Source organism: Nothobranchius furzeri, chromosome 10, assembly GCF_043380555.1.
Source record: "Nothobranchius furzeri strain GRZ-AD chromosome 10, NfurGRZ-RIMD1, whole genome shotgun sequence".
In the NCBI taxonomy this organism is placed as follows: domain Eukaryota; kingdom Metazoa; phylum Chordata; class Actinopteri; order Cyprinodontiformes; family Nothobranchiidae; genus Nothobranchius; species Nothobranchius furzeri.
In genome coordinates, this window is record NC_091750.1 from 67,305,485 (window position 1) to 67,317,935 (window position 12,451).

Genomic DNA, 12,451 nt, shown 5'->3' on the forward strand with positions numbered 1-12,451 from the left:
AAGCAATTAGTACTTTGTGCATTGTGTTTTTTAGTGCAACGTTTAATTTTTTTCTATTTGATCTTGTTCCAAACATAGATGCCTAAGTATTTTGGGTGAACGTTCAAAGTACATTTCCCCATCTCTACACACAAGAGAATCTCATCTTCTGACTAGAAATATGGCCAACCTTTCTATTGTTGCTGTCAACTCACTGGGCATTGGAGTTGTTTTTTCCCCCAAAAGAAGTTAGACAAATCACCAATTACTTGAGGTTTCAGTAGTTGCTAAACAACTCTATTCCAACAGCTTGTTCCTGTTTTATGACTTCTTTTGAGCTTTTGCATAGCTGTCTTTGTTTTTCTTGTCATCTTAGCAAAGTTTCCTCTGAAAGAAACGACATTTAAGACGGAATGTAAAGGAACATTTGCCGTGACCCGGATTCGAACCGGGGTTGCTGCGGCCACAACGCAGAGTACTAACCACTATACGATCACGGCACGTTTCCTCAGCTCCATCTGTGATGATCAGCTGCAACCACACAATTGTAAAGATATCGACTTGAAAAGTGCGAGAGCTCATCAAAAAACTACATCAACATTTTCCTTCGAGCCGGATTTGAACCAGCGACCTAAGGATGTCTTTTGAGCTGCCTCTACAGTCCTCCGCTCTACCAACTGAGCTATCGAAGGGTGGTCATTGCTGGAAGCAATTAGTACTTTGTGCATTGTGTTTTTTGGTGCAACGTTTAATTTTTTTCTATTTGATCTTGTTCCAAACATAGATGCCTAAGTATTTTGGGTGAACGTTCAAAGTACATTTCCCCATCTCTACACACAAGAGGATCTCATCTTCTGACTAGAAATATGACCAACCTTTCTATTGTTGCTGTCAACTCACTGGGCATTGGAGTTGTTTTTTCCCCCAAAAGAAGTTAGACAAATGACCAACTAGTTTAGGTTTCAGTAGTTGCTAAACAACTCTATTCCAACAGCTTGTTCCTGTTTTATGACTTCTTTTGAGCTTTTGCATAGCTGTCTTTGTTTTTCTTGTCATCTTAGCAAAGTTTCCTCTGAAAGAAACGACATTTAAGACGGAATGTAAAGGAACATTTACCGTGATCCAGAATCGAACCGGGGTTGCTGCGGCCACAACGCTGAGTACTAACCACTATACGATCACGGCACGTTTCCTCAGCTCCATCTGTGATGATCAGCTGCAACCACACAATTGTAAAGATATCGACTTGAAAAGTGCGAGAGCTCATCAAAAAACTACATCAACATTTTCCTTCGAGCCGGATTTGAACCAGCGACCTAAGGATGTCTTTTGAGCTGCCTCTACAGTCCTCCGCTCTACCAACTGAGCTATCGAAGGGTGGTCAATGCTGGAAGCAATTAGTACTTTGTGCATTGTGTTTTTTAGTGCAACGTTTAATTTTTTTCTATTTGATCTTGTTCCAAACATAGATGCCTAAGTATTTTGGGTGAACGTTCAAAGTACATTTCCCCATCTCTACACACAAGAGGATCTCATCTTCTGACTAGAAATATGGCCAACCTTTCTATTGTTGCTGTCAACTCACTGGGCATTGGAGTTGTTTTTTCCCCCAAAAGAAGTTAGACAAATCACCAATTACTTGAGGTTTCAGTAGTTGCTAAACAACTCTATTCCAACAGCTTGTTCCTGTTTTATGACTTCTTTTGAGCTTTTGCATAGCTGTCTTTGTTTTTCTTGTCATCTTAGCAAAGTTTCCTCTGAAAGAAACGACATTTAAGACGGAATGTAAAAGAACATTTGCCGTGACCCGGATTCGAACCGGGGTTGCTGCGGCCACAACGCAGAGTACTAACCACTATACGATCACGGCACGTTTCCTCAGCTCCATCTGTAAGCCGTGGTGATCAGCTGTGACCACACCATTGTAAAGATGTCGACTTGAAAAGTGCTAGAGCTCATGAAAAAGCTTTATCAACATTTTCCTTCGAGCCGGATTTGAACCAGCGACCTAAGGATGTCTTTTGAGCTGCCTCTACAGTCCTCCGCTCTACCAACTGAGCTATCGAAGGGTGGTCAATGCTGGAAGCAATTAGTACTTTGTGCATTGTGTTTTTTAGTGCAACGTTTAATTTTTTTCTATTTGATCTTGTTCCAAACATAGATGCCTAAGTATTTTGGGTGAACGTTCAAAGTACATTTCCCCATCTCTACACACAAGAGGATCTCATCTTCTGACTAGAAATATGGCCAACCTTTCTATTGTTGCTGTCAACTCACTGGGCATTGGAGTTGTTTTTTCCCCCAAAAGAAGTTAGACAAATGACCAACTACTTTAGGTTTCAGTAGTTGCTAAACAACTCTATTCCAACAGCTTGTTCCTGTTTTATGACTTCTTTTGAGCTTTTGCATAGCTGTCTTTGTTTTTCTTGTCATCTTAGCAAAGTTTCCTCTGAAAGAAACGACATTTAAAACGGAATGTAAAGGAACATTTACCGTGACCCAGAAACAAACCGGGGTTGCTGCGGCCACAACGCTGAGTACTAACCACTATACGATCACGGCACGTTTCCTCAGCTCCATCTGTGATGATCAGCTGCAACCACACAATTGTAAAGATATCGACTTGAAAAGTGCGAGAGCTCATCAAAAAACTACATCAACAATTTGCTTCGAGCCGGATTTGAACCAGCGACCTAAGGATGTCTTTTGAGCTGCCTCTACAGTCCTCCGCTCTACTAACTGAGCTATCGAAGGGTGGTCAATGCTGGAAGCAATTAGTACTTTGTGCATTGTGTTTTTTAGTGCAACGTTTAATTTTTTTCTATTTGATCTTGTTCCAAACATAGATGCCTAAGTATTTTGGGTGAACGTTCAAAGTACATTTCCCCATCTCTACACACAAGAGGATCTCATCTTCTGACTAGAAATATGACCAACCTTTCTATTGTTGCTGTCAACTCACTGGGCATTGGAGTTTTTTTTTCCCCCAAAAGAAGTTAGACAAATGACCAACTACTTTAGGTTTCAGTAGTTGCTAAACAACTCTATTCCAACAGCTTGTTCCTGTTTTATGACTTCTTTTGAGCTTTTGCATAGCTGTCTTTGTTTTTCTTGTCATCTTAGCAAAGTTTCCTCTGAAAGAAACGACATTTAAGACGGAATGTAAAGGAACATTTACCGTGACCCAGAATCGAACCGGGGTTGCTGCGGCCACAACGCTGAGTACAAACCACTATACGATCACGGCACGTTTCCTCAGCTCCATCTGTGATGATCAGCTGCAACCACACAATTGTAAAGATATCGACTTGAAAAGTGCGAGAGCTCATCAAAAAACTACATCAACAATTTCCTTCGAGCCGGATTTGAACCAGCGACCTAAGGATGTCTTTTGAGCTGCCTCTACAGTCCTCCGCTCTACCAACTGAGCTATCGAAGGGTGGTCAATGCTGGAAGCAATTAGTACTTTGTGCATTGTGTTTTTTAGTGCAACGTTTAATTTTTTTCTATTTGATCTTGTTACAAACATAGATGCCTAAGTATTTTGGGTGAACGTTCAAAGTACATTTCCCCATCTCTACACACAAGAGGATCTCATCTTCTGACTAGAAATATGGCCAACCTTTCTATTGTTGCTGTCAACTCACTGGGCATTGGAGTTGTTTTTTCCCCCAAAAAAAGTTAGACAAATCACCAATTACTTGAGGTTTCAGTAGTTGCTAAACAACTCTATTCCAACAGCTTGTTCCTGTTTTATGACTTCTTTTGAGCTTTTGCATAGCTGTCTTTGTTTTTCTTGTCATCTTAGCAAAGTTTCCTCTGAAAGAAACGACATTTAAGACGGAATGTAAAGGAACATTTGCCGTGACCCGGATTCGAACCGGGGTTGCTGCGGCCACAACGCAGAGTACTAACCACTATACGATCACAGCACGTTTCCTCAGCTCCATCTGTAAGCTGTGGTGACCAGCTGTGAAAACACCATTGTAAAGATGTCGACTTGAAAAGTGCTAGAGCTCATGAAAAAGCTTTATCAACATTATCCTTCGAGCCGGATTTGAACCAGCGACCTAAGGATGTCTTTTGAGCTGCCTCTACAGTCCTCCGCTCTACCAACTGAGCTATCGAAGGGTGGTTAATGCTGGAAGCAATTAGTACTTTGTGCATTGTGTTTTTTAGTGCAACGTTTAATTTTTTTCTATTTGATCTTGTTCCAAACATAGATGCCTAAGTATTTTGGGTGAACGTTCAAAGTACATTTCCCCATCTCTACACACAAGAGAATCTCATCTTCTGACTAGAAATATGGCCAACCTTTCTATTGTTGCTGTCAACTCACTGGGCATTGGAGTTGTTTTTTCCCCCAAAAGAAGTTAGACAAATCACCAATTACTTGAGGTTTCAGTAGTTGCTAAACAACTCTATTCCAACAGCTTGTTCCTGTTTTATGACTTCTTTTGAGCTTTTGCATAGCTGTCTTTGTTTTTTTTTTTTGTCATCTTAGCAAAGTTTCTTCGGAAAGAAACGTTATTTAAGACAGACTGTTAAGGAACATTTGCCGTGACCCGGATTCGAACCGGGGTTGCTGCGGCCACAACGCAGAGTACTAACCACTATACGATCACGGCACGTTTCCTCAGCTCCATCTGTAAGCTGTGGTGATTAGCTGTGACCACACCATTGTAAAGATGTCGACTTGAAAAGTTCGAGAGCTCATGAAGAAGCTTTATCAACATTTTCCTTCAGGCCGGATTTGAACCAGCGATCTAAGGATGTCTTTTGAGCTGCCTCTACAGTCCTCCGTTCTACCAACTGAGCTATCGAAGGGCGGGCAATGTCAGAAGCACTTAGTACTTTGTGCATTGTGATCTTGAGTGCAACGTTTAATTTTTTCTATTTGATCTTGTTCCAAACATAGATGCCTAAGTATTTTGGGTGAACGTTCAAAGTACATTTCCCCATCTCTACACACAAGAGGATCTCATCTTCTGACTAGAAAAATGGCCAACCTTTCTATTGTTGCTGTCAACTCACTGGGCATTGGAGTTGTTTTTCCCCCCAAAAGAAGTTAGACAAATGACCAACTACTTGAGGTTTCAGTAGTTGCTAAACAACTCTATTCCAACAGCTTGTTCCTGTTTTATGACTTCTTTTGAGCTTTTGCATAGCTGTCTTTGTTTTTCTTGTCATCTTAGCAAAGTTTCCTCTGAAAGAAGCGAAATTTAAGATGGAATGTAAAGGAACATTTACCGTGACCCAGAATCGAACCGGGGTTGCTGCGGCCACAACGCTGAGTACTAACCACTATACGATCACGGCACGTTTCCTCAGCTCCATCTGTGATGATCAGCTGCAACCACACAATTGTAAAGATATCGACTTGAAAAGTGCGAGAGCTCATCAAAAAACTACATCATCATTTTACTTCGAGACGGATTTGAACCAGCGACCTAAGGATGTCTTTTGTGCTGCCTCTACAGTCCTCCGCTCTACCAACTGAGCTATCGAAGGGTGGTCAAAGCTGGAAGCAATTAGTACTTTGTGCATTGTGTTTTTTAGTGCAACGTTTAATTTTTTTCTATTTGATCTTGTTCCAAACATAGATGCCTAAGTATTTTGGGTGAACGTTCAAAGTACATTTCCCCATCTCTACACACAAGAGGATCTCATCTTCTGACTAGAAATATGGCCAACCTTTCTATTGTTGCTGTCAACTCACTGGGCATTGGAGTTGTTTTTTCCCCCAAAAGAAGTTATACAAATCACCAATTACTTGAGGTTTCAGTAGTTGCTACACAACTCTATTCCAACAGCTTGTTCCTGTTTTATGACTTCTTTTGAGCTTTTGCATAACTGTCTTTGTTTTTCTTGTCATCTTAGCAAAGTTTCCTCGGAAAGAAACGTTATTTAAGACGGAATGTAAAGGAACATTTGCCGTGACCCAGATTCGAACCGGGGTTGTTGCGGCCACAACGCAGAGTACTAACCACTATACGATCACGGCACGTTTCCTCAGCTCCATCTGTAAGCTGTGGTGATCAGCTGTGACCACAACATTGTAAAGATGTCGACTTGAAAAGTGCGAGAGCTCATGAAGAAGCTTTATCAACATTTTCCTTCGAGCCGGATTTGAACCAGTGACCTAAGGATGTCTTTTGAGCTGCCTCTACAGTCCTCCGCTCTACCAACTGAGCTATCGAAGGGTGGGCAATGTCAGAAGCACTTAGTACTTTGTGCATTGTGATCTTGAGTGCAACGTTTAATTTTTTCTATTTGATCTTGTTCCAAACATAGATGCCTAAGTATTTTGGGTGAACGTTCAAAGTACATTTACCCATCTCTTCACACAAGAGGATCTCATCTTCTGACTAGAAATATGGCCAACCTTTCTATTGTTGCTGTCAACTCACTGGGCATTGGAGTTGTTTTTTCCCCCAAAAGAAGTTAGACAAATCACCAATTACTTGAGGTTTCAGTAGTTGCTAAACAACTCTATTCCAACAGCTTGTTCCTGTTTTATGACTTCTTTTGAGCTTTTGCATAGCTGTCTTTGTTTTGTTTTTTTTTTGTCATCTTAGCAAAGTTTCTTCGGAAAGAAACGTTATTTAAGACAGACTGTAAAGGAACATTTGCCGTGACCCGGATTCGAACCGGGGTTGCTGCGGCCACAACGCTGAGTACTAACCACTATACGATCACGGCACGTTTCCTCAGCTCCATCTGTAAGCTGTGGTGATCAGCTGTGACCACACCATTGTAAAGATGTCGACTTGAAAAGTTCGAGAGCTCATGAAGAAGCTTTATCAACATTTTCCTTCAGGCCGGATTTGAACCAGCGAGCTAAGGATGTCTTTTGAGCTGCCTCTACAGTCCTCCGCTCTACCAACTGAGCTATCGAAGGGCGGGCAATGTCAGAAGCACTTAGTACTTTGTGCATTGTGATCTTGAGTGCAACGTTTAATTTTTTCTATTTGATCTTGTTCCAAACATAGATGCCTAAGTATTTTGGGTGAACGTTCAAAGTACATTTCACCATCTCTACACACAAGAGTATCTCATCTTCTGACTAGAAAAATGGCCAACCTTTCTATTGTTGCTGTCAACTCACTGGGCATTGGAGTTGTTTTTTCCCCCAAAAGAAGTTAGACAAATGACCAACTACTTGAGGTTTCAGTAGTTGCTAAACAACTCTATTCCAACAGCTTGTTCCTGTTTTATGACTTCTTTTGAGCTTTTGCATAGCTGTCTTTGTTTTTCTTGTCATCTTAGCAAAGTTTCCTCTGAAAGAAACAACATTTAAGACGGAATGTAAAGGAACATTTACCATGACCCAGAATCGAACCGGGGTTGCTGCGGCCACAACGCAGAGTACTAACCACTATACGATCACGGCACGTTTCCTCAGCTCCATCTGTGATGATCAGCTGCAACCACACAATTGTAAAGATATCGACTTGAAAAGTGCGAGAGCTCATCAAAAAACTACATCAACATTTTCCTTCGAGCCAGATTTGAACCAGCGACCTAAGGATGTCTTTTGAGCTGCCTCTACAGTCCTCCGCTCTACCAACTGAGCTATCGAAGGGTGGTCATTGCTGGAAGCAATTAGTACTTTGTGCATTGTGTTTTTTGGTGCAACGTTTAATTTTTTTCTATTTGATCTTGTTCCAAACATAGATGCCTAAGTATTTTGGGTGAACGTTCAAAGTACATTTCCCCATCTCTACACACAAGAGGATCTCATCTTCTGACTAGAATTATGGCCAACCTTTCTATTGTTGCTGTCAACTCACTGGGCATTGGAGTTGTTTTTTCCCCCAAAAGAAGTTAGACAAATCACCAATTACTTGAGGTTTCAGTAGTTGCTAAACAACTCTATTCCAACAGCTTGTTCCTGTTTTATGACTTCTTTTGAGCTTTTGCATAGCTGTCTTTGTTTTTTTTTTTTTTTGTCATCTTAGCAAAGTTTCTTCGGAAAGAAACGTTATTTAAGACAGACTGTAAAGGAACATTTGCCGTGACCCGGATTCGAACCGGGGTTGCTGCGGCCACAACGCAGAGTACTAACCACTATACGATCACGGCACGTTTCCTCAGCTCCGTCTGTAAGCTGTGGTGATCAGCTGTGACCACACCATTGTAAAGAAGTCGACTTGAAAAGTTCGAGAGCTCATGAAGAAGCATTATCAACATTTTCCTTCAGGCCGGATTTGATCCAGAGACCTAAGGATGTCTTTTGAGCTGCCTCTACAGTCCTCCGCTCTACCAACTGAGCTATCGAAGGGTGGTCAATGCTGGAAGCAATTAGTACTTTGTGCATTGTGTTTTTTAGTGCAACGTTTAATTTTTTTCTATTTGATCTTGTTCCAAACATAGATGCCTAAGTATTTTGGGTGAACGTTCAAAGTACATTTCCCCATCTCTACACACAAGAGGATCTCATCTTCTGACTAGAAATATGGCCAACCTTTCTATTGTTGCTGTCAACTCACTGGGCATTGGAGTTATTTTTTCCCCCCAAAGGAAGTTAGACAAATCACCAATTACTTGAGGTTTCAGTAGTTGCTAAACAACTCTATTCCAACAGCTTGTTCCTGTTTTATGACTTCTTTTGAGCTTTTTATACCTGTCTTTGTTTTTCTTGTCATCTTAGCAAAGTTTCCTCTGAAAGAAACAATATTTAAGACGGAATGTAAAGGAACATTTGCAGTGACCTGGATTCGAACTGGGGTTGCTGCAGCCACAACGCAGAGTACTAACCACTATACGATCATGGCACTCTTCCTCATCTCCGTCTGTAAGCTGTGATGATCAGCTGTGACCACACCATTGTAAAGATGACGACTTGAAAAGTGCGAGAGCTCATCAAAAATCTACATCACCAATTTCCTCAGAGCCGGATTTGAACCAGCGACCTAAGGATGTCTTTTGAGCTGCCTCTACAGTCCTCCGCTCTACCAACTGAGCTATCGAAGGATGGTCAAAGCTGGAAGCAATTAGTACTTTGTGCATTGTGTTTTTTAGTGCAACGTTTAATTTTTTTCTATTTGATCTTGTTCCAAACATAGATGCCTAAGTATTTTGGGTGAACGTTCAAAGTACATTTCCCCATCTCTACACACAAGAGGATCTCATCTTCTGACTAGAAATATGGCCAACCTTTCTATTGTTGCTGTCAACTCACTGGGCATTGGAGTTGTTTTTTCCCCCAAAAGAAGTTAGACAAATCACCAATTACTTGAGGTTTCAGTAGTTGCTAAAAAACTCTATTCCAACAGCTTGTTCCTGTTTTATTACTTCTTTTGAGCTTTTGCATAGCTGTCGTTGTTTTTCTTGTCATCTTAGCAAAGTTTCCTCGGAAAGAAACGTTATTTAAGACAGACTGTAAAGGAACATTTGCCGTGACCCGGATTCGAACTGGGGTTGCTGCGGCCACAACGCAGAGTACTAACCACTATACGATCATGGCACTCTTCCTCATCTCCATCTGTAAGCTGTGATGATCAGCTGTGACCACACCATTGTAAAGATGACGACTTGAAAAGTGCGAGAGCTCATCAAAAATCTACATCACCAATTTCCTTCGAGCCGGATTTGAACCAGCGACCTAAGGATGTCTTTTGAGCTGCCTCTACAGTCCTCCGCTCTACCAACTGAGCTATCGATGGGTGGGCAATGTCAGTAGCACTTAGTACTTTGCCCATTGTGATCTTGAGTGCAACGTTTAATTTTTTTCTATTTGATCTTGTTCCAAACATAGATACCTAAGTATTTTGGGTGAACGTTCAAAGTACATTTCCCCATCTCTACACACAAGAGGATCTCATCTTCTGACTAGAAATATGGCCAACCTTTCTATTGTTGCTGTCAACTCACTGGGCATTGGAGTTGTTTTTACCCCCAAAAGAAGTTAGACAAATCACCAATTACTTGAGGTTTCATTAGTTGCTAAACAACTCTACTCCAACAGCTTGTTCCTGTTTTATGACTTCTTTTGAGCTTTTGCATACCTGTCTTTGTTTTTCTTGTCATCTTAGCAAAGTTTCCTCTGAAAGAAACAATATTTAAGACGGAATGTAAAGGAACATTTGCCGTGACCCGGATTCGAACTGGGATTGCTGCAGCCACAACGCAGAGTACTAACCACTATACGATCATGGCACTCTTCCTCAGCTCCATCTGTAAGCTGTGGTGATCAGCTGTGACCACACCATTGTAAAGATGACGACTTGAAAAGTGCGAGAGCTCATCAAAAATCTACATCACCAATTTCCTTCGAGCCGGATTTGAACCAGCGACCTAAGGATGTCTTTTGAGCTGCCTCTACAGTCCTCCGCTCTACCAACTGAGCTATCGAAGGGTGGTCAATACTGGAAGCAATTAGTACTTTGTGCATTGTGTTTTTTAGTGCAACGTTTAATTTTTTTCTATTTGATCTTGTTCCAAACATAGATGCCTAAGTATTTTGGGTGAACGTTCAAAGTACATTTCCCCATCTCTACACACAAGAGGATCTCATCTTCTGACTAGAAATATGGCCAACCTTTCTATTGTTGCTGTCAACTCACTGGGCATTGGAGTTGTTTTTTCCCCCAAAAGAAGTTAGACAAATCACCAATTACTTGAGGTTTCAGTAGTTGCTAAACAACTCTATTCCAACAGCTTGTTCCTGTTTTATGACTTCTTTTGAGCTTTTGCATACCTGTCTTTGTTTTTCTTGTCATCTTAGCAAAGTTTCCTCTGAAAGAAACAATATTTAAGACGGAATGTAAACGAACATTTGCCGTGACCCGGATTCGAACTGGGGTTGCTGCAGCCACAACGCAGAGTACTAACCACTATACGATCATGGCACTCTTCCTCAGCTCCATCTGTAAGCTGTGATGATCAGCTGTGACCACACCATTGTAAAGATGACGACTTGAAAAGTGCGAGAGCTCATCAAAAACCTACATCACCAATTTCCTTCAAGCCGGATTTGAACCAGTGACCTAAGGATGTCTTTTGAGCTGCCTCTACAGTCCTCCGCTCTACCAACTGAGCTATCGATGGGTGGTCAATGCTGGAAGCAATTAGTACTTTGTGCATTGTGTTTTTTAGTGCAACGTTTAATTTTTTTCTATTTGATCTTGTTCCAAACATAGATGCCTAAGTATTTTGGGTGAACGTTCAAAGTACATTTCCCCATCTCTACACACAAGAGGATCTCATCTTCTGACTAGAAATATGGCCAACCTTTCTATTGTTGCTGTCAACTCACTGGGCATTGGAGTTGTTTTTTCCCCCAAAAGAAGTTAGACAAATCACCAATTACTTGAGGTTTCAGTAGTTGCTAAAAAAACTCTATTCCAACAGCTTGTTCCTGTTTTATGACTTCTTTTGAGCTTTTGCATAGCTGTCTTTATTATTCTTGTCATCTTAGCAAAGTTTCCTCTGAAAGAAACAATATTTAAGACGGAATGTAAAGGAACATTTTCCGTGACCCGGATTCGAACTGGGATTGCTGCAGCCACAATGCAGAGTACTAACCACTATACGATCATGGCACTCTTCCTCAGCTCCATCTGTAAGCTGTGGTGATCAGCTGTGACCACACCATTGTAAAGATGACGACTTGAAAAGTGCGAGAGCTCATCAAAAATCTACATCACCAATTTCCTTTGAGCCGGATTTGAACCAGCGACCTAAGGATGTCTTTTGAGCTGCCTCTACAGTCCTCCGCTCTACCAACTGAGCTATCGAAGGGTGGTCAATGCTGGAAGCAATTAGTACTTTGTGCATTGTGTTTTTTAGTGCAACGTTTAATTTTTTTCTATTTGATCTTGTTCCAAACATAGATGCCTAAGTATTTTGGGTGAACGTTCAAAGTACATTTCCCCATCTCTACACACAAGAGGATCTCATCTTCTGACTAGAAATATGGCCAACCTTTCTAGTGTTGCTGTCAACTCACTGGGCATTGGAGTTGTTTTTTCCCCCAAAAGAAGTTAGACAAATCACCAATTACTTGAGGTTTCAGTAGTTGCTAAAAAAACTCTATTCCAACAGCTTGTTCCTGTTTTATGACTTCTTTTGAGCTTTTTATAGCTGTCTTTATTATTCTTTTCATCTTAGCAAAGTTTCCTCTGAAAGAAACAATATTTAAGACGGAATGTAAAGGAACATTTTCCGTGACCCGGATTCGAACTGGGGTTGCTGCGGCCACAATGCAGAGTACTAACCACTATACGATCATGGCACTCTTCCTCAGCTCCATCTGTAAGCTGTGGTGATCAGCTGTGACCACACCATTGTAAAGATGACGACTTGAAAAGTGCGAGAGCTCATCAAAAATCTACATCACCAATTTCCTTTGAGCCGGATATGAACCAGCGACCTAAGGATGTCTTTTGAGCTGCCTCTACAGTCCTCCGCTCTACCAACTGAGCTATCGAAGGGTGGTCAATGCTGGAAGCAATTAGTACTTTGTGCA

General features: G+C 41.2%; 14 non-coding genes across 14 annotated transcripts; all 14 read right to left on the minus strand.

The window, feature by feature from the left end:
• Positions 1-407: 407 nt before the first annotated feature.
• trnah-gug (transfer RNA histidin (anticodon GUG)) lies at positions 408-479 on the minus strand. Its single transcript has one exon. It is a non-coding gene; the product is annotated as a tRNA-His (tRNA).
• A 103-nt stretch (positions 480-582) lies between these two features.
• Positions 583-671, minus strand: trnay-gua (transfer RNA tyrosine (anticodon GUA)). Its single transcript is given in 2 exon segments — positions 583-618; positions 635-671. It is a non-coding gene; the product is annotated as a tRNA-Tyr (tRNA).
• A 596-nt stretch (positions 672-1,267) lies between these two features.
• trnay-gua (transfer RNA tyrosine (anticodon GUA)) lies at positions 1,268-1,356 on the minus strand. Its single transcript is given in 2 exon segments — positions 1,268-1,303; positions 1,320-1,356. It is a non-coding gene; the product is annotated as a tRNA-Tyr (tRNA).
• Positions 1,357-1,777: 421 nt separating this feature from the next.
• trnah-gug (transfer RNA histidin (anticodon GUG)) lies at positions 1,778-1,849 on the minus strand. Its single transcript has one exon. It is a non-coding gene; the product is annotated as a tRNA-His (tRNA).
• A 110-nt stretch (positions 1,850-1,959) lies between these two features.
• On the minus strand, positions 1,960-2,048 carry trnay-gua (transfer RNA tyrosine (anticodon GUA)). The gene is given in 2 exon segments: positions 1,960-1,995; positions 2,012-2,048. It is a non-coding gene; the product is annotated as a tRNA-Tyr (tRNA).
• A 1,281-nt stretch (positions 2,049-3,329) lies between these two features.
• Positions 3,330-3,418, minus strand: trnay-gua (transfer RNA tyrosine (anticodon GUA)). Its single transcript is given in 2 exon segments — positions 3,330-3,365; positions 3,382-3,418. It is a non-coding gene; the product is annotated as a tRNA-Tyr (tRNA).
• Positions 3,419-3,839: 421 nt separating this feature from the next.
• On the minus strand, positions 3,840-3,911 carry trnah-gug (transfer RNA histidin (anticodon GUG)). The gene has a single exon. It is a non-coding gene; the product is annotated as a tRNA-His (tRNA).
• Positions 3,912-4,021: 110 nt separating this feature from the next.
• On the minus strand, positions 4,022-4,110 carry trnay-gua (transfer RNA tyrosine (anticodon GUA)). Its single transcript is given in 2 exon segments — positions 4,022-4,057; positions 4,074-4,110. It is a non-coding gene; the product is annotated as a tRNA-Tyr (tRNA).
• A 425-nt stretch (positions 4,111-4,535) lies between these two features.
• On the minus strand, positions 4,536-4,607 carry trnah-gug (transfer RNA histidin (anticodon GUG)). The gene has a single exon. It is a non-coding gene; the product is annotated as a tRNA-His (tRNA).
• A 1,486-nt stretch (positions 4,608-6,093) lies between these two features.
• On the minus strand, positions 6,094-6,182 carry trnay-gua (transfer RNA tyrosine (anticodon GUA)). The gene is given in 2 exon segments: positions 6,094-6,129; positions 6,146-6,182. It is a non-coding gene; the product is annotated as a tRNA-Tyr (tRNA).
• A 1,293-nt stretch (positions 6,183-7,475) lies between these two features.
• On the minus strand, positions 7,476-7,564 carry trnay-gua (transfer RNA tyrosine (anticodon GUA)). The gene is given in 2 exon segments: positions 7,476-7,511; positions 7,528-7,564. It is a non-coding gene; the product is annotated as a tRNA-Tyr (tRNA).
• Positions 7,565-7,992: 428 nt separating this feature from the next.
• trnah-gug (transfer RNA histidin (anticodon GUG)) lies at positions 7,993-8,064 on the minus strand. Its single transcript has one exon. It is a non-coding gene; the product is annotated as a tRNA-His (tRNA).
• A 2,186-nt stretch (positions 8,065-10,250) lies between these two features.
• On the minus strand, positions 10,251-10,339 carry trnay-gua (transfer RNA tyrosine (anticodon GUA)). Its single transcript is given in 2 exon segments — positions 10,251-10,286; positions 10,303-10,339. It is a non-coding gene; the product is annotated as a tRNA-Tyr (tRNA).
• A 1,296-nt stretch (positions 10,340-11,635) lies between these two features.
• Positions 11,636-11,724, minus strand: trnay-gua (transfer RNA tyrosine (anticodon GUA)). Its single transcript is given in 2 exon segments — positions 11,636-11,671; positions 11,688-11,724. It is a non-coding gene; the product is annotated as a tRNA-Tyr (tRNA).
• Positions 11,725-12,451: the final 727 nt, after the last annotated feature.